The following is a 24582-nucleotide window of genomic DNA, read 5'->3' as shown; positions in this document are numbered from 1 at the left end:
ACAAAAGAGCTGGAACGAACTAATTTATTTGAAGAGTCTAGGTCAGATTTCCAAAGTCTACGCTGAGATTTGCACGAATTTGGACAGTCTACCATAGGGAAGAGCAATGTGCTTCTAGGAGTTACATTCATGATCCCAGAGCTTTCTCCTGGACGTGAGCTGAGAGCATTGAGATCATCAGGAACCCGGAGGACCAGAGGACTCTGAGGATTGAACTCTGTCCTTTGAAGATGGGATGCAAAAAAGAAATGAATTTTGTGAATCTAACTTTTAACTTTATCTTTTTAAGTAAATTAGCTTAAGTGAAGCAAGAGGGAAATCTTTCCTAACTGACCACCCAAGAAGGAAAGAATTTTATTGTCTGCTGTAATTATTTGAACAGTATCTCAAACCCACAAGTAAAGAGTGAAACATATCTAGCATAAATCTGGCACCTTTCTTCCTGTTCTTCTTAGTTAAGCTATGCAGTACAAAAAATAGCAGCAACTTCCTTCAGGACTGAAGTGCCAGCTCCACCACTTCCTGCACTCCAAGGCCACCCGGCCAAGAGACTCAGCCACCTGCCTCTGAGCCATAGGGAACCATGTCCCCTGGAGAGCACTCAAATTCAAATTCATCTCTCTGGCACTCTACATTAGGACCCCTGTTCTGCAGGTTATTAAATAATATCCATCATCACCTCTGATGGGAAAATTGTGAATGCATATGATGAATCAGAGTCATTAGAGCTAAGATGAGATATGCGAGTGATCAAGACTGGGGACACCCACCAGCTCAGAGGGAATTTGACATCGGGAGCAGCTTCTTCCTCTGATGCCATTGACTGCTGCTGTGCATACTTTCTGCATCTATAGAAGTTCTGCCGTGAGAACATGGTAGTAGGCACTTGACTGTCACATGTTTTTCTTCAAGTTTGACTTGTTATAGTCCAACTCTGGTGAGCAATCCTGAGGCAGTATTTGTCACAGCAGTTGCTGACCTGAGAACACTGGAATTTCTCAGGCTGCCCAGAGAGGTTCTAATTGTAGAAAACAGTCGCTATCTATCCACCAAAAACTATATCGTTTGCCCAGTTAAAGGCCTTTCATGTACATCATTTTATTTGATCTGCAGAGTTCAATAACTTAATTAACTATATAGAAGCTTGAGATCTCTGGTGAACATAAGATACTTAAATTCTGCTTGTCCAGGGCCCTGAGTTCCAAGAAAAACTCTACACAGCAGAACTGATCCTCTGGCTTGGGATCCCCAGTGACATGACAGGCATGGTGAGCCCAGGCAAGAGACAGGAATACATTTATTCTTGAGATGCTCCTTGGTGAATTCACAGCCTAACGGGGCTGAGACTGAAAAGGAATGCAATAAATCATGTCTAGAGGTTTTCATAAAGATTGGGAAGGGGAAATTGTAAAACATAACATATTTACCCTCTTTTCTGTGACTTTGGCCAGAAAAAGATGATAGATAGGACAGAAATTTAATCACTGAGTAAACAAGAGCAAGGGCAAGTACAGAGGATACATCAAAGAATAATCAAAAAATTATATAAATATACATTCCCCAAATGCATATAATTATGTACACAAAAATACAATAATATGTATACAAATAAAAATAAATATCAATAAAAAATGAAATAAACACACGTACTCTGAGAAAAGAAAAACAGCAAGAACTGTGCCACTTTCAGCAAGGCCCACTATTTATTACATTTTCTAAATAAAAATATTAGCCAGAAAAGAAGGTGAAGGTCACTACTCCCTACACAGGAATGCTTTTAATTTGGTCTTTTATGCAGTTTATTGTTTTACAGAGAGGAAAGTTCACATAAAGCTGGACTATGGAGATGGCCTTGTCTAAGGCTGGATGACACAAATTTAGCAAGCGGGGAAAATTCACGCAAATTGGACTAACGGTTCCGCGTACTGTGAGTTTTCATTTTTGCTCAGTTGCCTCTTCTATAAAATGAGGGCAGCGATTCCTGACCTTTCCTCTCTGTTAGAAACGTGTATATGCAGAAAAATGAGATGCCAATAGAAAGCTGTCAGGTGTGCAACAGAGAACGTCCTCAAATGAATTTTATGTTAATTTTTTATTTTTCTTTCACAAAGTCATTAAGAAAAGTGCACAAAATTCTTCACAGGAACTTTTGCCACCACTATTGTAAAGCTCCCTGACACAGCCAAAGCCTGATGTTCCTCTCAAAAAGAAAAATATTCAGCAAATAATAGTACAGTTAGATGTCAACATTCTGGCTCCAATTTTCTCTGAACTATGCGAGTGTTGTTGTTGCTGCCATCATCACTTTTAATCATTCCTCAGAATCATCTAATTTCTCAAAATTATTAAAATGCAGCATTGATCAAATAATAATATGACCAATACTGATGTTATCAAAACATAGAGATCATTTTATAATATTGACTTCAAGAGAGAGTCAGAGAGGAAAGAAAGAGAGGAGAGTGAGAGAGGAAGGGAAAAGGAAAGAGGAAAAGAGAGAAGGAAGGAAGGAAGAGAGGAAGGAAGAAAGGAAAGTGAAAGGAGAATAAAGAAAAAAGAAAGCTTATAGGGAAAATTCAAATCATTACATTAACTTTGCCTCTTCCCCCTCATCTCATTCTTTTCTTAAATGGTGTCTTCACAAAAACAAGTTATCTGTTCCTTTCCTCTTCATTCTTATCCCAGAATAAGTTATAGTTCTGACAACATCCTTTTTCATTTGATATCATACTCAAAGTTTTTTTGTTTTTTTTTTTTTTTTTTTTTGATACCAGAAATCAAACTCAACACCTTACGTTGGCCAGGCAGGCACTTATGCCGCTGGGCTATATCCCCAGCCCCATACTCAAAGTTTTATTCTCTAAAGCTAAAGATGAAACATATTGATAAGCTTTGCTAAGTGAGAAGTCAGCCCACCCACATACAGTCATTTCCTGTTCTGAAGTGGTGATGTCATGGAGCCAGCTGATATCTAGGCTCAAGTCACAACATGAGATCTCTCACCCTACAGGAAAGAGCTACCAGCATGGCACGTCCCAGCTTGCTGTGGGTACTTGTGGTCTCCATCTCTCTTGGTAAGAAAGCAATATATTTGCTTTTTACTAGTATTCAACTCGACTGGGAAGTAGGGGAAAAGATTAACATCACAGGGATCTAATCTTTTCATTGGGTCCAGCTGCAGGGGAAAGATCTAATACAAAGCTTGAATCAAGAAGTCACCATGGTTTACAAAGCTTGAATCCAAGAGAAAGGTGGATGGGGGTGGGAACCAGCCTGTGAGTCTGTTTCTCTCTCCAATACAGCACTGCAATATTGTCCTCTCTCTCCTCTTTCTCACAGGAGTCAGTGTGGCCCAGAAGATCACTCAGTCTCAACCAGATATATCCATTCAAGAGGCGACAACAGCAACCCTGGACTGCATATATGACACTACAGATAGTAATTATTATCTATTCTGGTATAAGCAACCTCCCAGTGGGCAGATGATTTTCATTATTCGCCAAGAGGCTTATAAGCAGCAGAATGCAACCGAGGGTCGCTTCTCTGTGAACTTCCAGAAAGCAGCCAAGTCCTTCAGTCTCAAGATCTCAGACTCAGAGCTGGGGGATGCTGCCACATACTTCTGTGCCCTTATGGAACACACAGTGATACGCACACCGGGTAGAGGCTGACAAAAACCTCAGACCTCAGCATCTGTGCAGGAGCTGGGGGGTGGAATAAAAGAAACATAATGAGCAAGTCATTATCTTCTTCACAGCAGAAAAATATTCTCTCTTACTGTGGGAAACACAGAGGTGGTTCTATAAGGCATAATTCTCAAAAAGCAGTAAAATAATGGAAGTACCCAAGCTTTATAGTTTTGCACAGTACAGTACATTCACATATGTTCTTTTGACCCTCACAACCTGTGTGTTGGACAGGACAGGACAGACACTCCAAATGTCACTGAAAGACAACAAATGTCACAGCTAGATCCAAAGCTGTTCTTCCAGGATGTGTCTTGGTCTTTCACTTTATTAATTACTCTTATTACTATCTATCTGCATGCCCCACAATCATTTCACAGTCAACATGCACATAACTAAATTTTTCACCTGCCATACAAACCTTATTTTTGTTCTCTGGTTTTCCTTCCTCATCTGTTTGTTTTTTTTATTTTTTATTTTTTATTTTTGGTTTTTCTCCGGTACCAGGAACCAAACTCACGACCTTGCACTTGCCAGGCAGGCGCTTTTGCCGCTGAGCTAAATCCCCAGCCCCCTTCCTCATCTGTTTGTGATTCAGGCACATTTTTAAAAATCTGCTGTTGCTGAGTTTCCAGTGTGGTGAATCTCCCCATCTTCTACCTTACAGCCTGACCAGTGTGGTTTTTACGCATCTATTATTTCTTTCTAGTTATAAAAGTCCCAAAAATCTACATTATATGTACCTCATTGTTCCTAGTTGATCTACCGGTCCTCCCTCCTGACTTTAAACCTGGCTTCTCCCTTTTCTAACCTGAGGAGATGCTATAGTATGTAACTGTTTCAGAAGGTGTAACCTGGAAGGATGTAACAATTAAGGAAAGCCAGGGGTCTAAAGGTGAGACCAAGTAGCTATCATGGCCAGATTCACCACTTTACATGCCTGAGAAATGGGGGATGCCTGGTCCCTGCCAGGATTCACTTTGTTAAACACTAAGGGAAAAGTAAAAGTAAAATGGAAAAAACAATGCCAACATCTTTTTATGTCTACAATTCCCCACAACACACCTCTTTTACTATTAAGTTTCCTTGTGGAACATTTAATGCAATTTGCCCACCTCAGTACATGCAGGAGAGGTGGAGAAGACACTTGTGCAGGCGAAATTAAGTTCAGCAGTAGGGTCCAGAGCCTAGGTCAGCAGTCCTATGTTTAGAGTGAACGACTGGAAATGAGTGGATTGGGAGAGGCCAAGGACAAACTGCTGAATCAAAATAATTCAAATTACCGAATCATTTCTCAAAACCCACCCACTTCCACCACTCACTCCAAGAATATCAGCTTCTAGAGCACAACATTCCAGCTGAAGTCAGCACCCTAAGCTCTTGCTAGGTTGGAAAAAATAGATTAAGCCCTTCACTCAGTGAAAGCACCACTCTTACAAGGGAGATCACTTCAAGCCACTCAGATTTCATCTTCCCCTTCACCTTTTGGGCCCAATTAGTCACCAAGATTATAAATTCAAACCAGATATCAAGCCACATATCAAAGCTTGCTTCTCCCTTCCGTTCTTGATCCCAGTCTTTATTCAGCTCCTCTCATCTGAATTAATAAACATTCAGCTAGTCTCTCTGCCCTCAATTTCACCCTCTTCAAACACTGCTTTACACAGCCACCTGAATGCTCTTCTTATCATAAAAATCAGACCATGACAGTTTTCCCTTTAATAAAGCCCATTTTCCAGAGGAGGCATCTGTGACTAATCAGAGTGACAGTCCCATCAAAGCAGAGACCACCACTGTGTGTCCTGCACCTACCATGCATGGGATCACTTACCAATGAATTCATTAGTTCACAGCTTAGCAATTCGGTATCATCATTAGCATGGTCCCATCCCCTGTCCCATGTCCACTCCTATCATCTCAGCCCATGAGATCATCTCCCACCTCCATGCTTCTGCCAGTGCTACTCCCGCAGTATCAAATGCCTACCACACTTAACTACTGGGCACTGTTTAGATGTTCTCAGGCTGCTCCCTTCTCTGCATTCTTGTCCTGAGTCTCTTGCCCAGGAAAAATTGACCACTTCCTCCTCTATGTCCTAACTGAAACCCCAAGCATACTTCTAATGCAGCAAACCTAATCCTTTGTGATATTTAGTAAGTGTGTTTTTCACTGTTTCCACTCAAAAAAGTAAATTTATCAGGGACTGAATCTTATTCATTTCCATAGAAACAGTGCCTACAACATTTCTTAATTCACAGGTATGGTTTTTAAAAGTTTTTCAAATGAAATTAATTAATTGATTGCATTTTCCTCATTAAAAATGAAAAACTAAAAGTTACAAATTCTTGCATTCCTATGTCCTTTCAGGATTCAAGCTATATCATAGGGTGATGTAGTATGTTGAAAAATTATAGTAATTACATTTTTGGTAATAACAATAATAGTAGCCAACATTTATTGAATATGTACCTGTGCCCTACATTCAGATAGGTACATAACATACATTATTTCTTTTAGTAATCCCAATAAATCTATGCTATAGTTACTGGTGATACCCTAATTTTATGTAAGGAATTAAATTTAAGGGAGTTTAGCTTGAATCATATAGTGTATGTGTCCACTGGACTCTTTGTCTTCCCAAAAGGTGAAAAAATGCCTTAGTTTCCATCTTATTAATTTAAGACATACATAGATAAAATATAAGACAGGTACTGCATGAAAATAATGCTGTTTTGGACATGCATTTACTGCTATTCTTACTTTTTCAAAGATAGTAATTGAAAGATGCAATCAATGTCATTTGTCTTTGTTAGTAGTAGTTAAATGTAAAAATAACCATTATTGTCATTTCCACAAAGGAAATTTGTGCCTTTTTAACATTTACTTATAATTATTTAGCTTGGAAATATTTACACTTTAAATTGTTTCTTTACAATTTAGAATTATATTTTAAATTTAAAATCTAAAACAGAATTTCTGTTAGTAATGTTATAAACGTTCCAAATGTCATTCTGTGTATAGAAAAGACATTCAATGAAAAATATAGAAGTTTAAATGGAATTTCTAAATTTTCTGAGGGAAACACTTTTTGTAACTTTTAACTTATTTTTCCCTATGGTTGAATGTTACTGTGAATGCTCTCTTCATAGTTTTTTTTTTCTGACATTGAGTAACTAATGTATTCTGAATGCTTTCTCATATAAATACCTTCCTACAGCATGAGTTCCCATGGTTATATTAAATTTTATATCTTAACAATATAACATAACAATTTTATATCTTAACAATATAACATAACCTCCTCATGAATAACTTCTACAAGCAAGCATTGTTTTTGCACTGTAATTCTTTTTTGAAAAAGCATATGAAAAACTGTAAGAATGTAAGAGGAAATCCAAATCAAAGTACCTGAAGCAAAAAATAAAACACACAAAAAATTTTTTGTTAGCTAATAAAATAAAAACTTCAGATTAATGTCAGAAAAAATTGGATCCAAATGCTCAAATAATGTGACTAATAATATGTCTCTATTGTGCGGCTCTTCTTTACACAAGCTTTACTCTGAACCAGGCTCAGGCCAAGTTATGGCCACAAAGTTAGGAACTGGAAGCCTCAAAATTATGTCCTGCTGGATTAGTTTCCATATTGGCACTATAACAAGTTAATGCCAACGCAATGGTTTAGATAATTGTCTTAGTTACTTGTATCCTTGCTGAGACAAAATACCCTACACTCAAAGTTAAAGGAGGAAAGGTTTATTTCTGCTCACAGTTTGGAGAGGTTTCAGTCCATAGTTGGCTGGCTTGAAGTCACGATGGCATGGCAAGGGGACATCAAAGGGGAGAAATAATCCATGGAAAACAGGCAGGGGATAATGAAGCAGCAAGCAGGAGCAGCAGCAAGAGCTAGGCTGCCTTTCTCTTTTATTGCAAATTGGCTACAAACCTATTGATTGGTGCCATCTGTACTGAGTGGAACTTCCGTTATCTACCCCCCTTCGCCCCAGTATCGCACTGTTAATACACATTTACACATCTTAATCCAGCCACCTTAGAAACCCCCAACCTATGAGTGCATGAGACTTTGGCATGACATCTAGATACAAGGCATAATGTTCCATCACTGTCCCCAAAATGCTCAGTCACATCCCTTTATTCAAAAGGCATTCAGTCCATCTCTTAGAGTTGCCAGAGTCCTAAAAGTTTCAGCACTACTTAAAAATCCAATGCCAAAGTCTCCTCTGAGACTTAAGGCAAACTCAGCCAGGAGCTTCTATGGCTTGCATGGCTGTCAAACTTCCTAGGCTAGGGACTGTGAAGGGTGGCAAGAAGGTGAAGAAATGAAGATAAGATTCAGAAAGCTGGGATCAGGTGGAGCCCTCTCTCTGGATGGGAGGAAAGAAACTACTCAACCACCATAGTGCACTGGTTTATACATTTGGCAGGTTGGTGTCATATGACACCCCTTTGCCTAGAAACCCATTGCTTGGATTGCTTTGGGTTCCTGGTGTTCTCTGGACTGGAGCAGCTTGTTCATGTGGCCTGCCTTGGGTGCTCTTTGTTCTCAGGACCAGCCTTACTGCAGCCTCACATATGTGATCAGTCTCCAGCTTCAGCCAGTCCCTGTATCTCTCCCCCTATTCTGTTTTGTAGTTGCAAACAATGGGAGGTCAGTTGAAGTTGGAGGAACTGTGTTTGGAGGACTCCATAGGAGACCTTCTCATATTTGAACCCTTTTTATTCTCAGTGAACTTACTCATTTAGGTTGAAGATTTCCAGTTCAAGGATTTTAAGTCCCTGTGTTCAGCAAATTAATCTTATGTAGCCCATTAGTCCTTAACAGTAGTCAGTTACCAGTGTAACTGGAAATTGTCAAAGAGTGTTAGTGATTTGAGTTTCTTTTATAGCTAGCATATTATGATGGCATTGCTTTATACCTCTTGTAGTCATACTTCTCTTCAGGATGTTCAAAATCAAGTTAAGTTGAGACCTGTATTAATTATGATTAATCTCTTGCTGTCTATCAAGGTCAGTTAAGTTGCCTCGGGATTATCTTGGAATCATGTATAACACCTCTTAGTACTTTTGTCAGTGTCAGCGATCTGAATGAGTCATGGCTATTGCTTGACCAAGTTGCTTTCTGTGAAAGTTTGGGAGACTTTTCTCTCTAGTGACACTCCTTAGGCACACTATACATCATTGATCACTTTTCTCTGTGGTCCCAAAATCTCCTTGGTAAGAAGACCAGGGACTCACTGAGTTATAGGAGCCACAGAAGAGGTTCTGTTATGTCCTGGGTCCTCATTGACCTCGGAGAGCTAGAGCAAAAATATTGGCTATACTCTTAGCTCACCTATCTCTCTAATTTTTGGTCTCTAAACCTCAGTTGTTAAACATCTAGAAGAGAAGATTGACAATATTACATTGTAATGAAGGCAGTAAGTTTAATATTACTCTCAACTGAATATCAAACACCTTAGAACATAAAATACAACCACTATTTTCTAACAATCATGAAATGTTCTAATATTTGAATCCCTATAGAATGTTAACAAACAACGGTTACATATTTAACACAGAAAATTAGAAATCAAAACCATGCATAATATTGTAGCATGACAATCATGATGACATTTTATAACACACTTAAATTTTCATTTTGACATAGTATAGCTTTTTAAATCAATCACCTCTATCTAATACATAAGAAACTTTAACCTAACTTGTTGATATTTAATGGGATGTAGATCACATAAGATTTTGTTAAAGGCGGATGTCTGAATCTGAAAGAAAAGTCTATCACTATAAGCAATCCTTGTTCCACACTTTGGAAGACCTACACATCTGCAGGAATCAACACATTTAATACAGCACAAGAATAATAACAATCAATTGTCATAGCCATATGAAAACCTTTGTGCCAGAACATCTTTAAATCAAAAATCTTATTGTCTAGAAAACCTAATCTTTTGACAATGACCAATGTAAACATCTTACTATAATATACTTTTAACAACAATTATTGGGGTGACTCCCATAAGGCTATGGAGATCATTGCAGCCTTCTATTAATGAACAAGAACTGGATAATGTTTCCAGATAACTGCTTACTTATTCATCAACTGAAGTCCTATCCAATAGTTTCTCCCCACCTTAAGGAATTTTTGTTTAATTATCTTAACAATTTATTTGATGACCTATGAAAAAATCAAATTTGTTATCATTTTGGCCAGCTGGCAACCCAGGTGGAAGCATGCCTTTTAAATCCATAAACCAAATTAAATTTTTGAACAAATGATCCAAAAATATAAAAGAGAGGAAAAAAGAAAAAAAAGTGGAGCTCAAATTAAAAAAAGCTGTTCATGGATATGACAAACAGACAAATAAACCAGTATAGAGCTTAACAAACTGGACAAACAGACAGATCTTACAAACAAACAGATCTTATAAAATCAGAGTGCACTAAAATATATTTTTGATCAAATTAAATTATAATAACTTTTACAATTTTAGAAATTTGTAATTACAAATAGACTAGCCAGAATTACTTGTAGGTCAATAGCAGAGACCTCTTATAAGAAGAATTTGGAAGGAATAAAATCTTTTATCTATAACTAATATATAATTTTTATAATTTTGTCTTAAGAATACTGGTAACTTATGTGTCCCCTTCTTTCATATAACCTTCAGCTTGGTTATCTCCGCACACTCTATCACCTACTCAGACCTTTGACTCCCATTTTTTGTTACCATCTCCTGGGCATTTTGGGTCAATTCCTTTAATTGACCCCAGGTGAGATCTAGCCCCATCCTTGTCTATTGGTTGTGGCATGGTCTCCAAGGAATCACTGTCATAAGACTGAGTATCATTTTCTTGAAAGGTGGAATCAACTCCTTCTCCAGTTCTTGGTCCATGATACAGCCAGATAGCATGCTCTGGCACCCAGATAGGCATTCAGCATTCTCTGGAAAGACACAAGCACACCCTCCATAACAAGTGAGTATGGGCTAGGTCCCTACCATTGTCCAATGTGAAGATTTTTCAAAAGGACTCTTCCTATTTTTTTTTTCTTTTACCAGATTGAATTGTTTTTTTGTTGTTATAGTTCCACCCCTAGTAGGATTTAAAAAGTTAATAATGTATACCGCCTAGTGAAGTCTATTATGAGGTGTAAATTTTGTAAAGAGGAATTCCCTTTTGTTTTTGTAATTGAATTTTGAGTGTATAGTGAGCATATGTAACAATTTTTAGACCTTGAGGATTATAAGGAATTTCTGTGGCCAGGCTGTACTGTCTCAGGGAAGCCCTTTGTGCCACAGTGCCTCCACTGTTTAGTATAGCCAGGGCAAGCCCCACTAGAATTTTCCCAGAATAGGTCAGCCTTCCACATCGACTTTGAGTTCACACCAAGTGGCCCAGTGATATCCCCATCTACACTTTGGACAGAGAGTAGAAGGTTTTATTAAAGGGACAGATAGCAGCTGTGCTGCCCCTACAGATACAGCAGAGCAGTTTGGGGCAAAATTTCCTTTGCTCCCACAGCTGAAACAAGTAACCCTGTTCTTTCCCTGTCCTCTAGGCTGTGAATTAATAACCTGAGTGATAGCTACTGTTAAGGCAGCCCCCTGTACATATCAGGGGCCAATGTCTGCACAAATTTGAGTCATCTCAGCCAGGATGGCCCACTTTTGTGGGCTCCTAAAGCATCTTTACACCACTTATTTGCATTTTCAAAGGCCAACTATTGAACTATTAACTTGTTAATCTCTGTGTCACTTATAATCCTCCTACTAACCTGTAATAAGTGCCACAAAATCTTGAAAAGATTCATCAGAACCCTCACAAATAAAAGTCAAATCAAGGGATATCTCCTCCTCTGAAGGAAGTTCCTTCCAAGCCCTTGGGGCAGCTATTTTAATCTGTTCATATACTTGCAATTCAAAAGTAAACTGATTATTTGTGGCAGCAAAGGTGCCTTCTCCAGTTAACATGTCTTTTGTAATAGTTATATTGTGAGGGGCTTGATTTGTGTGTAATTCAAAAATTTTTCCTTTTCACAACACATAATCCCCTGGACTTAAACATGCTTTAGCTATTCCTTTCCAGTCATTTGAGGCCATAATATGTTGCCCTAGGAGTTCTATTAAACCCAAGGTAAAAGAAGTCATAGGACCGTAGGTAGTAGTACCTTATTTTAATTCTCTTAAGGTCTAAAAAGGTACAGCTTCATGAAGATGTATAATTTGCCTGGATTACTGGGAACTTGAGCTTCAGTAACAGGGTAGACATGTTGAAACCCTTCATGGACTCCTTCACCCATCTGGCTTCTTTTAGTACCAATTGTAAGAAAAAGAGAGAAAGTGAATCTACTTGGGGAGGCAGAAGTTCCAACCCATGATGCAGCAAAATTCCTCTGAGCTGAAAAGGTGGGAATTATCATTTGTGGCTCAGTTAAGTTTATTGGGCATTGTGAAATGGAATTCACAGTGAAACACTCCTCTAGTGGGGAAGAGTCTATCCCCCCTACTCCTTCTTTATCTAATTGAGCAAAACTAGAGGGCGTAAGCTCTGTTGGGATGGCTGTTGTTCTGCCATCTTCTTCCTGTTTAGGACCTGATTTTAAAATAGTGCTCTGAGCCAAATCCTTTGTGATCATCTCAGCAAGTTTATGACCATTAAGGCACTCTCTGATCCAAATCCACAAAAAAAAAGTAAATACAGGAATCAAGAATACAACAAGCATTTCTATATACTATATATCTGTGGTTATTAACAATCTGTTTTCCCTGGGTTTTATGTCTGATATGGGCTTAGTATTGATGATATTAATAGGCTCAATATTGAGGCTATAAATATACTTTTGGGCTCACTATTGATGATATCAATGAGCTTAATATTGAGGGTATACACCTCTTTCCTTTGTGCACACATTAGAAGTGTCCTTCTCACCTGCTACATGATGACTTTCCTCATGTCCTAGGTCCCTGCTCAGGTGCCATTATGCCATGGCCTACTCAGCTCTCAAACTTCCCAGGGTAAGAATCATGAAGGTTGTCAAGAAGGTGAAGAAATTAAGACAAGATGCAGAAAGCTGAATCAGGTACAGCCCTCTCTCCAGATGGAAGAAAGGACCTACTCAACCACTGCAGATATTTATTTATACATTTGACAGGTTGGTGTCACATGACACCCCTTTGCCAAGAAACCCATTGCTTGGATTGCCTTGGGTGCCTGGTGTTCTCTGGACTGGAGTAGCTTGTTCAGTGGCTTGTCTCATGTGCTCTTTGTCCTTTAGACCAGTCTTGCTCCAGCCCCACATGTGTGATCAATCTCCAGCTTCAGCTGCCCCCTACAGGGAGCCTCTGCACAAATGAAAAGAAAGTTAAACACTTACAACATAAATGGCACAAGATAAACATTCCCATTCCAAATGGTATAAATAAGGGATAGCAAGGAATGGGAACAAAACAAGTCCAAAATCCAGCAGGTAAACATTAAATTCCACTGCTCCACTTGCAGCATCCTTGGCAATCTGTGGCAAGATGTGAACTCCAAAGGGCTTGAGTGGATCTGGGCCCTACAGCATAACACTCTGGTGCTAAAAGCTCCTGTAGATTCTTCCTTGGGCTGGCTTTACTCACTCTTTGCTACTTTCCTAAATAATCCACATTCCTGGCTTCTCCATTTTGGGGGGATCTTCACTGCACCTTTGGCTTCACACTCACAGTTTTACACACGTCCCTCTCAGGAGGACACTGCCTGATCTCTAAGGACTTCTGAAATCTGGTTGGAAGCCTTCCTGACTCTACAATTCTTGCATTTTGTGTGCACCTAAAACCAGAGCCAGGAGGATGTCACCAAGGTCTGCTGTCAGCTGCAGCAGTAGACATGTGGGTGTTGCTGCCAGCTGCTCTGCGAAAGTATAACACACACGGTTTGTAGTCCAACAGAGAATGCAGTACTTGTTTCTAACTGAAACATCCTGAACTTGAACTTTACTTCATTTCTGTGAGCAGTTTGGTCTCTTGGCCCTCCTGACCCTCCTACTTCCTCATTATGAGAACCCTGTTGACTACACTGAGATTACTCACATGTTCCAGAACAACCTCTTTATCTCAAAATCATTTATTTAATCACATTTGCAAGATCCCTTTACCGTATAATGTAACATATTTATAGGCTAACAGGAATAGGACATGGTCATTGCTATCACTTGAATGTTTGTGCCCCCCCACAAAAAATTATATATTGAAGTTCTAATCCCCAATGTAATGATAGTGGAGGTTTTACCTTTGGTAGAGGTTTCATTAACAGATGATGAGTGTATAAATGGTGAGGCCTTGAATAGTCTCCCTTGCTTATTATGTGAGGTTATAACAAGAAGCCAGCCACCTACATACCAAGAAGCTGGCTTGCTCTTGCCTCCCATTGAACCTACCAGCGTCTCAATCTTAAACTTCCAGCCTGCACAACTGGGGAGAATAAATGTTGTTAAGGCTGTCCAATTTGTGATATTTGTGTTACAGCAACCCACGTGAATAAAGATAGATATCTGAAGGGACCATTATTCTGCCTATCATAACTTCCACCTTAACAAATCTAGCCAAAAGATCAGGCTTCTTTTCCAATAATACCAGAAAACTTCTTGGGACTCAATCTGCTTGAACTGAACTGTTCAGATCTGGGAAACAGGAAGAAGTGGTTCCCCAATGCAAAGCCAGAATGCTATTGAAAAAGAATGAATAATTGGTAGGCAAAAATAACAGAGGATCCTACTAATTTCTTTTCAAACTCCTTTTGCCATCAAAAGCCAGTAATAAGTCTGCATATAAATTCCTATAATATAATTTTTAACTTACCCATATTAACATTTTAAAAGAACCAGCAAAAATCAATGAGTAAAATTGTTTCACAGTGATGTACAAGTTCTATTGACCAGAAATGCAGCATACACACTTATTCAGGATCATTTATATGTGCTCAGCAGATAAAAGAATGAGGTAGTGTACACCTGTAATCCCAGCACTCAGAAGGCTGAAGGAAGGGGACTGGCTCCAGTTCAAGCCTGGGCTACATAGTGAGTTCAAAGTCAGCCTAAACAACGTAAAAAGATATAAAAGTAAAAGAAAGAGGCAATTAAAGCCAATATATTTTATTGTGCTTAAAATACACTCACTGTTGAAGTATCCAAAAGTGTTTGCAAAGATAGTTAGGAATTAAAGCAGGTCAGAAATGTAAGAATATGATCAGAGCTTGGCAAAAATGGTTTAAAAGAAAGAGAAAAGAAAAGATGAACAACATAATAATTCAAAGATTAAGAAAGCAGAAATAAATGTGGTAAGAAGGCTGAAGAAAAATGAAAATAAACACTTCAGAGGTTATGAAACATTGACAAAAGCAACCTAAACATTGCAGAATAGAATGTCCTAGAAACAATTTGTCAAAATGTTATATACTATTAGCATTCAAGCACAAAGTAAGAAATATTATGACACTCAAAAATAAATATGTGAGAATTTTTAAATTTTTCCAATGATCATGGCTTCACAATTCAATATATATTAAGTGGATCACAAGTTATGTATAACACAGTTTTGAATATCACTTAGGAAAAGCAGTCAGGTGCCTCATATAGAAAAAGGAAAATAATAATAAACCATAATGTCAGTCAAATGAAACTCAGTTGTAGAGAGCCCTCAGGCATTGCAATTCTCAGCATAATACTGGCTTAAAAAGAAAACTAAGAAATATCAATACAGAGTGTATGTGTGTGTATGTGTTGTATTGACTGCACAGATTTATGTGTATATTGTGCATGTATAATATATATTTTTATATATATACATATATATATTATATATATATATTATATATATATATGATATATCAGAGAGGCCATATTCTGACAAGCCTTTTTTCCCCATTCCCCACTATCCTATTGGATCTAACCTTAGACTTCCCTGATTTTTTTCCAAAAACATAATTTGTGGTTTCAAACTCAACTTTTATCTTGGCTATTTCAGTGCATGTCCCCTATTGACCTACTACATTATTGTTTTCTTCCTTCATGGAACTCTGTTTTGTCATAATGGAATCAGTTTACTGCAAGGGATATTACAAACAACAGTCCTACAGCATCACTGCTGGGCATACTGTGAGGATTTTATTGAGCAAATCATTTACACATTAACTCATGTTTTTTTATGAGATGCCATGAAAAAAAAATTCTCTGCAGACTTAATATGAGGGCAACTTGTACCTGTACCTGTGGTTCGTTTTTGTCACACTGACAAGGTAATTGCCATGGACTGATTTTTTTTCTTCTTCATTTTGACTGCTAAAACAGCTCAAAACCAGTGACAACTCAGTTCCAATAATAGTGGTTGATTGCATGCATTTTAATTTCAAACTTCATCCAAAGTTTGTTTCTGCTCTTAGTTTTTTCTTCTTGATTTTTACACTTCTGTTGTTTGTTGTTGTTGTTGTTGTTGTTGTTGTTGTTGTTGTTGTTATTGTTGCTCTTCCATAGGCTTCCTTCAAAGATACCTGAAACACAGTAAAGTCAGTGAGGTGGTTAAATACATAAATCCATGAATGAATGATGCAGAGGGAACAAAAGGAAATTCATGAGGTAACAAACTTACATGATACTTAGAACACATAAAAATTCTAAATTCAAGTCTTATCCATCTTGATTGTAGAGTTTTATCTAAGTCTGACAAGAGGTGGAGGGCTGACAGAAAGCTCGATTTTAATGATACATTGACAGAGGAAAAAGAAAGATGGAAACAGAACAGGAAAATTAAAAGTCAGGACTTGTCTTTTCCCTTCACTGCTAAGGACAGACACTCCTGTAGTGATAGAATGTCAGACACAGATAAACTTGGAAGGAGTCCAAGAGTGTCAGAGAGTGGAAAATACCTCCCAGGGTGTTCTAAGGGAAGACCACATACTTCGAGAAGTCTCAGATATGGTGTGAGAAGGCACTGAAAAAAGATTAGGAGTAGCTCCAAGAGTCAGAGGCACTCTCTAGAATCCCTATGATCTATTTATAGGTGCATAGAATTCAGAAGTCCCATTAGACTAAGAAACAGACGTAGAGTGTTGAGAGGGACAGAGGCCTGAAAAGTCCTGCAGTAAGGACAAAGAAGTTCCTGTGATGAGGGACTTGGGATGGAGTGAAATGGTTGGGATGGTGGGTTTTAGGAGTGGTGCTAACACATCATCCCAAAAGGCCAGGTGGAACAATTTATCCACACCTGACTACTTACTCATCCGGGTCCCAGACCTAACTGGCTACCCAGGGACACAAACTCAGAATTCAGAAGATAACTCATGAGGCAAAATTTTGTGGTATTTTAGCCTCAGCTACTGTAGTCATTTTTTGTATTTTTAAAATAAACTGACATCTGACCTTATCACATGTTATTATTATGTTCTTATCTGTTCAGGATACCATAAAAAAATATGGTAGGTTTGTTTCTGCTCCCACCATTCTAGGAGGCTGGGAATTGGAAGACAAAGGCATCAACTGCTTTGTTGTCTGGGAAGGACCCATTTGATGCCCAAGAAATGGGCCTTCTCCCTTTGCTCTTATGTGGTGAAATGACAAGGCAGCTCTCTGGGCCTTTTTCACAAGGTTATTAATCCTATGCATGTGCCTATATTAATCTTAGTTGTCACCTAAAGACTTATTCAGTCTTATTCTGATGCCAGAAATCAGCATTTCCTACTGAATATAGCAAGCAAAGTTTAAACTTCTTTTGATAAGAGGAAACAGTTTCCTATTTGCCAAAGTGGATAGAACAGATAACCCAGGTAGTATCTGCAACAGACACCTCTCTATAGTAGCTCAGAAGTACTCTGTTTGATAATTTATTGCACATAATATCCACAAATTCAGAAAAGGCAGAATGTTGTATCTAAAAGATTCCATCTTGCTATGGCTGAATGCACATCTAAGCGGAAATGTTCACGAAGTGGCATGAATTTTAATTGATCCTTACCACCCAAAGCTGTAGGGGACACAAGTTTAAGGGATTAAACAGAAACATGTACAATAGTATCCCCTCACTCATGGGGAACATGCTCTAGGATCCTGAGTGGGTGCTTGAAATCAGAGATAATACCAAACCCTATATAGACAGTTTTGTCCTATACATTCATGCATATACCCATGATAAAGTTTAATTTATAAATTAGTCACAAACTAACAATAAAGATAATAGCTGTAAAAAGGGACTCTCATAAAACTAAAGGTTTTTAATTGTTTATTTCTGAAATTTGCCATTTAATATTTCTGGACCACAGCTGACAACAGGTAATTGAAATGATGGAAAGTGAAACCTCAGGTAAGAGGGGTCTGCTGCATTCAGAATAATTCCTGTACCATCATCAAAGTGAGTTCTGTTTTGGGACAATCAGTATATTCAAATAGTGGCTACCAATGTATTCAAAAAATTATAAAGTTATAGAACTTTCTTTTTAAAGATAACTTCTAATATATTTTAACATTAAATATGTTAAAGATAACTTTTAATATATTTTAACATTAAAATGCTTAAATAGCTGCCAGAGTTGTTAATTCCACTGTATTATAAATATTGGCATTTTCAAATAAAACTCATATGATAATTTTTAAATATATCCAATAAAATTTTAATCCAAAGTGATTTGATACCCACCAATATCCAATTAAAATTCATGAACAAGCTCTATATTAACAATTAAAGACTTTATATTGCTCTTTTTTCTCCTTAAACTCATATTTCTATTCAACTTCTGCACACTTTAATTTTCATAAATATATTTTGTTTTAAGTCTTTATCACCCAAGAAGTCTGCACCAAATGATACATGAAATTTAAATTATTTTTAATTCCTCTGACATACTAATTGTGAAAATAATTTGTCTAGATTGTTATATATACAATTATTCATATACCTTTAAGGAAACAACATGAAATATATGTTTTAATAAATTTTAATATTAAAGGTGAATTTTTTTAGAATTACGTTTCTTAATAAAATGATTGGGGTCAGACTCTAGATTAAAGAAAGCTTCCTTAATACCCTTTGTTTCATGCCCTACAGGTTTTTAAACCACAAGTCAATTCTGTAAACAAAAATTCTTTCTTGTACAAAGTTGGACAAAGATAGTTGTGAAATGAGAGATAGGAGATGAGACCCCCCACACACACACAAGTTCTCAGATTATTTTTAGAAAGGTTACATAAAGAAGTTAATGATATGGAAATCATTTCCCTTAAAATACATATGTGTTCTGTCATATGAATATCAATGCTTAGACTACTGTAAATATTATGAATACATTCTCAGCCAGTTTTCATTAACAAAGGCTTAAGGAAGATTAGCAGGAAGTTTGAAGAAAAGAAACTCGAATTTCAAGAAGCCTGATAAATTTCCTAAACCTGCCTGACATTTCTGGCTAGGGAGAATAGCTGCTGATGAGCTTCAGAATTATGGGAGACTGAGTTCATGCATGACACAAAGTCTCTTGAACATGTATCTTTCTCTCAGGGAGAGCAGTTTGAAATGCCAGGGTCATTCATTAACAGTATTGTGAGAGGAAAAAGTTATCTCCATCTTGGAAGAAGAAAAAAATAATAATTGCTAGCTCTTTCTTTCTCTAACATGCAGGACCATTTCCAAGTAAGCACTTTTCTGACATTCTTGGGGAATATAACTTTGTTGTCACAATGTATGTAGCTAGCAATCCATAACTGAGAAATAGTTCCAATGGCTTATACCCTTGAGGGTTGGCAGTTAATGTACAAAAATGAAATAAATGTTTTAAGTTCCTAACCTGGAAGAGAAATTAACCCCAGATTGTAAGGTCAGCCTTAACAATATTTTATTTTGCTGTCTACACAATTATATCTCTTTTTTGTAAGAACTTGTATCGGCCTTTTTATTTGTGGTTCTCTCACTATGGACTTTAATCAAACTTCCACACAGTTCACCCCTTATTTGTATTAGAATACTGCTGTTTAGCACATTTAAGGCCATTGTGGTACTGAATCAGATAATTACTTCCTGATATCTATGCTATAAAATTCTGGTTCTACAAACAACTGGTTTGGATAAAAGGGTAGCTAGCCATTATTTATTTAGTTTGCTTACACTGACATTTAAAGGTTTCCTTGTCAGAAGAAATGGACTCAGTGTCCTAAAACATTCCTAATTATTTTTTAATAGTCTACATTTAGTCATTAAGTCCAAAGAAATTAGGTGATTAGTTTGTTGTATGAGTTTCCAGTCCCACGGGGTCTGTTACGCCTTTCTCTGCAGCCGTCCAACACATCCTGGCTTTGAACTGGCTTCACAGAAACACAATCTGCAGACACAGATATCTTGCAGGAAGCCATTTCCCTTACCAGTGTATCTGGCTTGGAAAAGTTTCAGATTTCTAGACTAGACTCTTTACTGGTGACAAAGAGAGCCTACCAAATGTCAACATGAACTCGACCCGTCTCCTGAAATGACCTGAGTTTATCCTCATGCCCTTGATACAAAAGCCTGCAGTGATCTGGAAGATGTCAGAGTTTACTTGGCAATTCAGAAACAAGAGCTGTTTCCTTCTAGCTCTCCAGGTGTCCTTCCACCTACTCCTGTCCTTCCTCCTCTGAATACTGCAACTTCTCTACCAATTTCTTTGATCTTGGGACTCCTGATCCTTTTATGATTTTATGTTTTGTTTCTTCAGACAGGGCCTCACTGTATAGTCTATGCTGGCATTGAACTCACTGTGTAGCCCAGGCTGGCTTCAAATTGATTTTCCTTCTGTCTCAGCCTCCCAAGGTATGTACACACACACAGATTCTAGAGCAGTGGTGGTGAATGGCACATGTATTATTGTGTCTTCTTTTAAAACAAAAGATGTTAATGTAGTTGTTTTTCTAAACTAAAACATCAGTATTCGGGTTTGATTGAAATGGTGGCACTTTGCAATAAATAAGTGGCTTGCAGTTTGACACTCGATCTCTAAAAGGTTCAACATCATTGTTCTACAGGGTCTCATTGATTCCTAACCTCACACACCATTTAACTGTATTGAACTGACGGTACAGATGCAGTCAGTTACTTCAGCCGCAAGATGCTCAGAATTAAGCTCATTGTCACATCATCCTCTCCAGTGTCCCATCCTGGAAGAGAAATCATCATCTCCTCCAACACCTTTTCCTCACTCTAGCCAGAGTTATCATTTATAAATGCAAATGCATTGCACTTGCTCTCTTGCTTAAAACTAATCAGTCACTTCACACTTCCCAAAGGACAAAATCCAGAATTATGACCAAGACTCACCAAGCATTTCTGGCTTCGCTGTGCCTTTCTCTTATCTTCCATGTCTCTTGGACCTGACTGGACTGTGCTGTGAACCTACTATCTCTTGGGTGCCCTTCTGTGTCGTCTCTCAGTCCTCCTGCTCTGCCCTGGGCCCCAGATGACCAGACTGTGAGGAGCAAGTCAATGAGCTGTCTTCCCTTCTGGTTTCCAGTTAGTTTTAGCCAGAGGGGAGCACCTGCAGAGGACAGGAGGAAAATATGTGGTCCGAGTGCACAACCTCCTACCTTCTTCCCCCTAGATGACACCGGCCAACACTGATCTGAAATCACAAGGTCAGCTGCTTTAGGAGAAACAGCCCTTCTATCCAATAACCACCTGCTGTTTCCTATCTAAGGCCTGAAGTGAGGCTAGTCGCAGGGTACAGAACAGTTCCCTACAACTACCACTTGCTTGTACTTTTCTATTTTTAATACTTGCACCATGTTCTTTGAGTTACAATTTATGTCATGGGTTTCCTTCCAGAACCATGACAAACGCTGTCTGCTTTCAGATCCAAATATATGCCAGTTTTAGCTTAAATGTAAATTCAGGGAGGCCTTGCCTTGGCCCCAGGGCTCAGGGAGGCCAGGGAACTGCATGCTAAGCCTCCCTCAGTACCTGTCTTCTCTCATAACATCCTTCACACTTAGTGTCAAGCATTGCATGAGTGTTAACATCACCTTCTCTAAAACACACACACTCCATGACATCAGGGGAGAGTCTATCTTGATATTTGCCATCACCTAAGAGCTCAACCCAGGACTGGAGCATAATGGATTCTCCATTACTTGTCAAACTGATAAGTGAGTGGATGAAAGAATGCGGAAAAAAAAAAAAAGAAAAAAGGTAAAAGAAAGAATGAGGCTACTTTTATCCCATAAACAGTGCTGCAACAGAAAAATAAAACAATATTTTTTTGGAAATACAAAATCACAATAACATTTCAATTATGGGATACTTTAATATTTATTGCTCAGCAACAAAAGATACAAAGATTGAAAATAACTTTGAATTAAAGATACAGTTGTGGAACATTACCAACAAACAAGTGTCTCAGGGACATAATAGGAAAGATTCATACAAGCCACATTCCCTGAACACAATACAATAAAGCCAGAAATTAATAATTAAAAGGCAGCCAATAAATGAATGGAAAGGGAATTAACCAGTTATTCTAAGTAATTTCCAGGTCAAAACAGTAAGAGTTAAAATTAAAGACCATTAAAAATTAACACTAATGATAGCACTACACATAAAAATCTACAGATTGTCTGAAGCAATACTCATAAGAAAATACTGGTGTTGCATACACTTATTAGTAAAGAGTAAAGTAAAAGAGACAAATCTTGCTTTCAAAAAATAAAAAAGAAAGAAGTCAAATAAGCCAAAATAAGGAGGAAATTTTAGTCATAAAAATGAGAATTTAAAAGCAAAACAAAAGCTAGAATTTATAAATAATGCCGAGTTCCACAAAGTCTACTGAGAAAAAAGAGAAAATGCAAATGTGCAACACCAAAAATGAGAGAGATGATAGAACTGAAGATACAGAGAAGTTTCCAATCACCTGTTCATATTTTGAAGTAGATGATTTTAGAAATTTGTAACCTTTTCATTTAAACATCTCAACTTTCTAAAAAGTATATTATATTAAAATTCCACATCAGCATTAAATTTTGAGGAAAAGAATCCTTAATCTTGCCTCTTCCTCCTGCCCCAGACACCCGGCACACAAATATTGCACATACCAACTACTGTGCCTCCACCATTCAACGTTCCCATCTGTTAAGAAAACATATTTCACCCCTACATGCGCCCATCATTATGCTAAACACTGGGAAGCTACAGTCAGTAGGAGAAATTCCCGGCCTGGAAAGTTCACAGTGTGATGACAGAACCGGTCAGAATTGGACAGTCCCCACGTGCTGCAACGCTCACCGCAAGGGCACCCAACGCTGCCGTCACTGTCGAGTTTCTCGAGGTGGCAAGCGTTTTCCCCTTGTCTGAGATTCCGTCCTCTAATTCTCACGCTCATGTGGGCACTTGCACTTCGCAGCTCACTATCATCCCACTTTCTAAGCATTCTGCCTACACAGTTGCCTCTCCAACTTCCCAGCTTCTACAAAGGGCTCCACACTCTTTAAAGAGTTCAATTTATTCACAGCCACCAATTCCTGACCATTTGTCCTTTGATAAGCTCTCAGGCTCAGCCTTTGTTTTGACTTCCCCGCGATAGTTACCTTACTGAAGTCCTTGCTTCCTCTCACCAAGCACAAAGGAGCGTTGTTCTCTTCCCTCTCTACTACTAAAGTCTCTTCCGTACCTGCCTCCTCTATCCCACCAACTCCCAGCCACCCCCATTTTAAGGTATTTTTACATCACAGCAGTGCACTATTCCCTATCCCACAACGGTTCTGTTTTCTCATAAGTATGAGCCTCTTTTAAGGAGTTTTAGGGACAGTCATAATCCTTCCCTCATTTTATCAGCCTATCCTGATTCTCAGAGGCTGTTTCCCAGCCTGTTTTAGGATAGACCAATCTTGACATGTTCTCAAAAGCATCATGCTCGCTCTTATCTCCTTATGCTTTCTGAAATTGACTCTCTTCTTCCCTCCCTCACTCCCTCTCTCTTTCTTAATATTATGTACTCTTCATGTCTCAGTTCCTCCAAAAAGACTGTAGTGAACCCCTACACCTTTTCATAATTCCCCTCTCTTCTAAATCCACACAGAGCTTATTTAAAAGTAAACCAAATCTATCCTGCCTTGCACGATTGACTTTTGTTCTGTTATGTTATTTTAATCTTCTTTAACTTACAACTCCATGAAGACCAAAACTAGGTCTTAGAGAATTAGTAACCTCATCCCTCATGCATAACGTGATATTTAGTGGACACGTGGTATATACTTTTTACTAAGATGTATTTTATTTCTCCTTATGTCTTCCATTTTCTAAGTGCTCTTAAGAAAACTTAGCATTCAGTGTTTTACCTGTTATACAGAGTTCATGTAGGAAAAGGAATCTCTGTGGGAACTTAAAGAAACGATAAAGAGTTTGGGATTTAAAAGGCAGAAAAATTATACGCAGAAAGTTGTCTCACTGACTGCAGTGAACATGGCAGTGGGGGAGGGGTGGGCTCTCTGCCCTGTAGCCACAATTTGGGACAACATTTTGGTGCCTGCAAACAGAAAATACGGGTTCGGGCATTGGTGGGTGGATTGAATACCAATTCCATGCCTTACCAGCTATATTATCTTAAGCTTCTTATTGAACATCTTAGGACTCAGTTTCCCCTTCTGTAAAATGTACATACTTTGAGGCCAGGATGAAAGTGTCCATTCACTCAGCATACTTCTTGCCACACGATAGAGCTCATTTAAGATTAGTTCTCATTATCTGGCTTCCACTGCTTTGTGTAAGAGTTGTTTGAGGAGCTGAACACACTGACTCTAGCCATGAACACCGCACAAAAAAGGCACACTACCCGCAGGAGGGCAGAACGATTCACAAACTAACCCAGTTCATCAGAAGTAAGAGGAGTCCTACAGCAAAGTG

The 24582-nt window shown here is 38.2% G+C and overlaps 1 long non-coding RNA gene and 1 gene segment (V, D, J or C); one reads left to right on the top strand and one right to left on the bottom strand.

Annotated features, from left to right (window-relative positions):
- The window catches only part of LOC102015697, a gene marked incomplete in the record, with an annotated part of 840941 nt that overhangs the window by 471756 nt on the left and 344603 nt on the right, over positions 1 to 24582 (top strand).
- LOC106147746 lies at positions 12647 to 23337 on the bottom strand. The gene is made up of 3 exons (XR_001232677.1): positions 23268 to 23337; positions 15951 to 16231; positions 12647 to 13047 (listed from the first exon to the last, which is right to left on the bottom strand). It is a non-coding gene; the product is annotated as an uncharacterized LOC106147746 (long non-coding RNA).

The sequence above is a fragment of the Chinchilla lanigera genome, unplaced genomic scaffold (genome assembly GCF_000276665.1).
Source record: "Chinchilla lanigera isolate Chin_1 unplaced genomic scaffold, ChiLan1.0 scaffold00008, whole genome shotgun sequence".
Taxonomy (NCBI): domain Eukaryota; kingdom Metazoa; phylum Chordata; class Mammalia; order Rodentia; family Chinchillidae; genus Chinchilla; species Chinchilla lanigera.
This window is presented reverse-complemented; position numbering and strand designations above follow the sequence as displayed.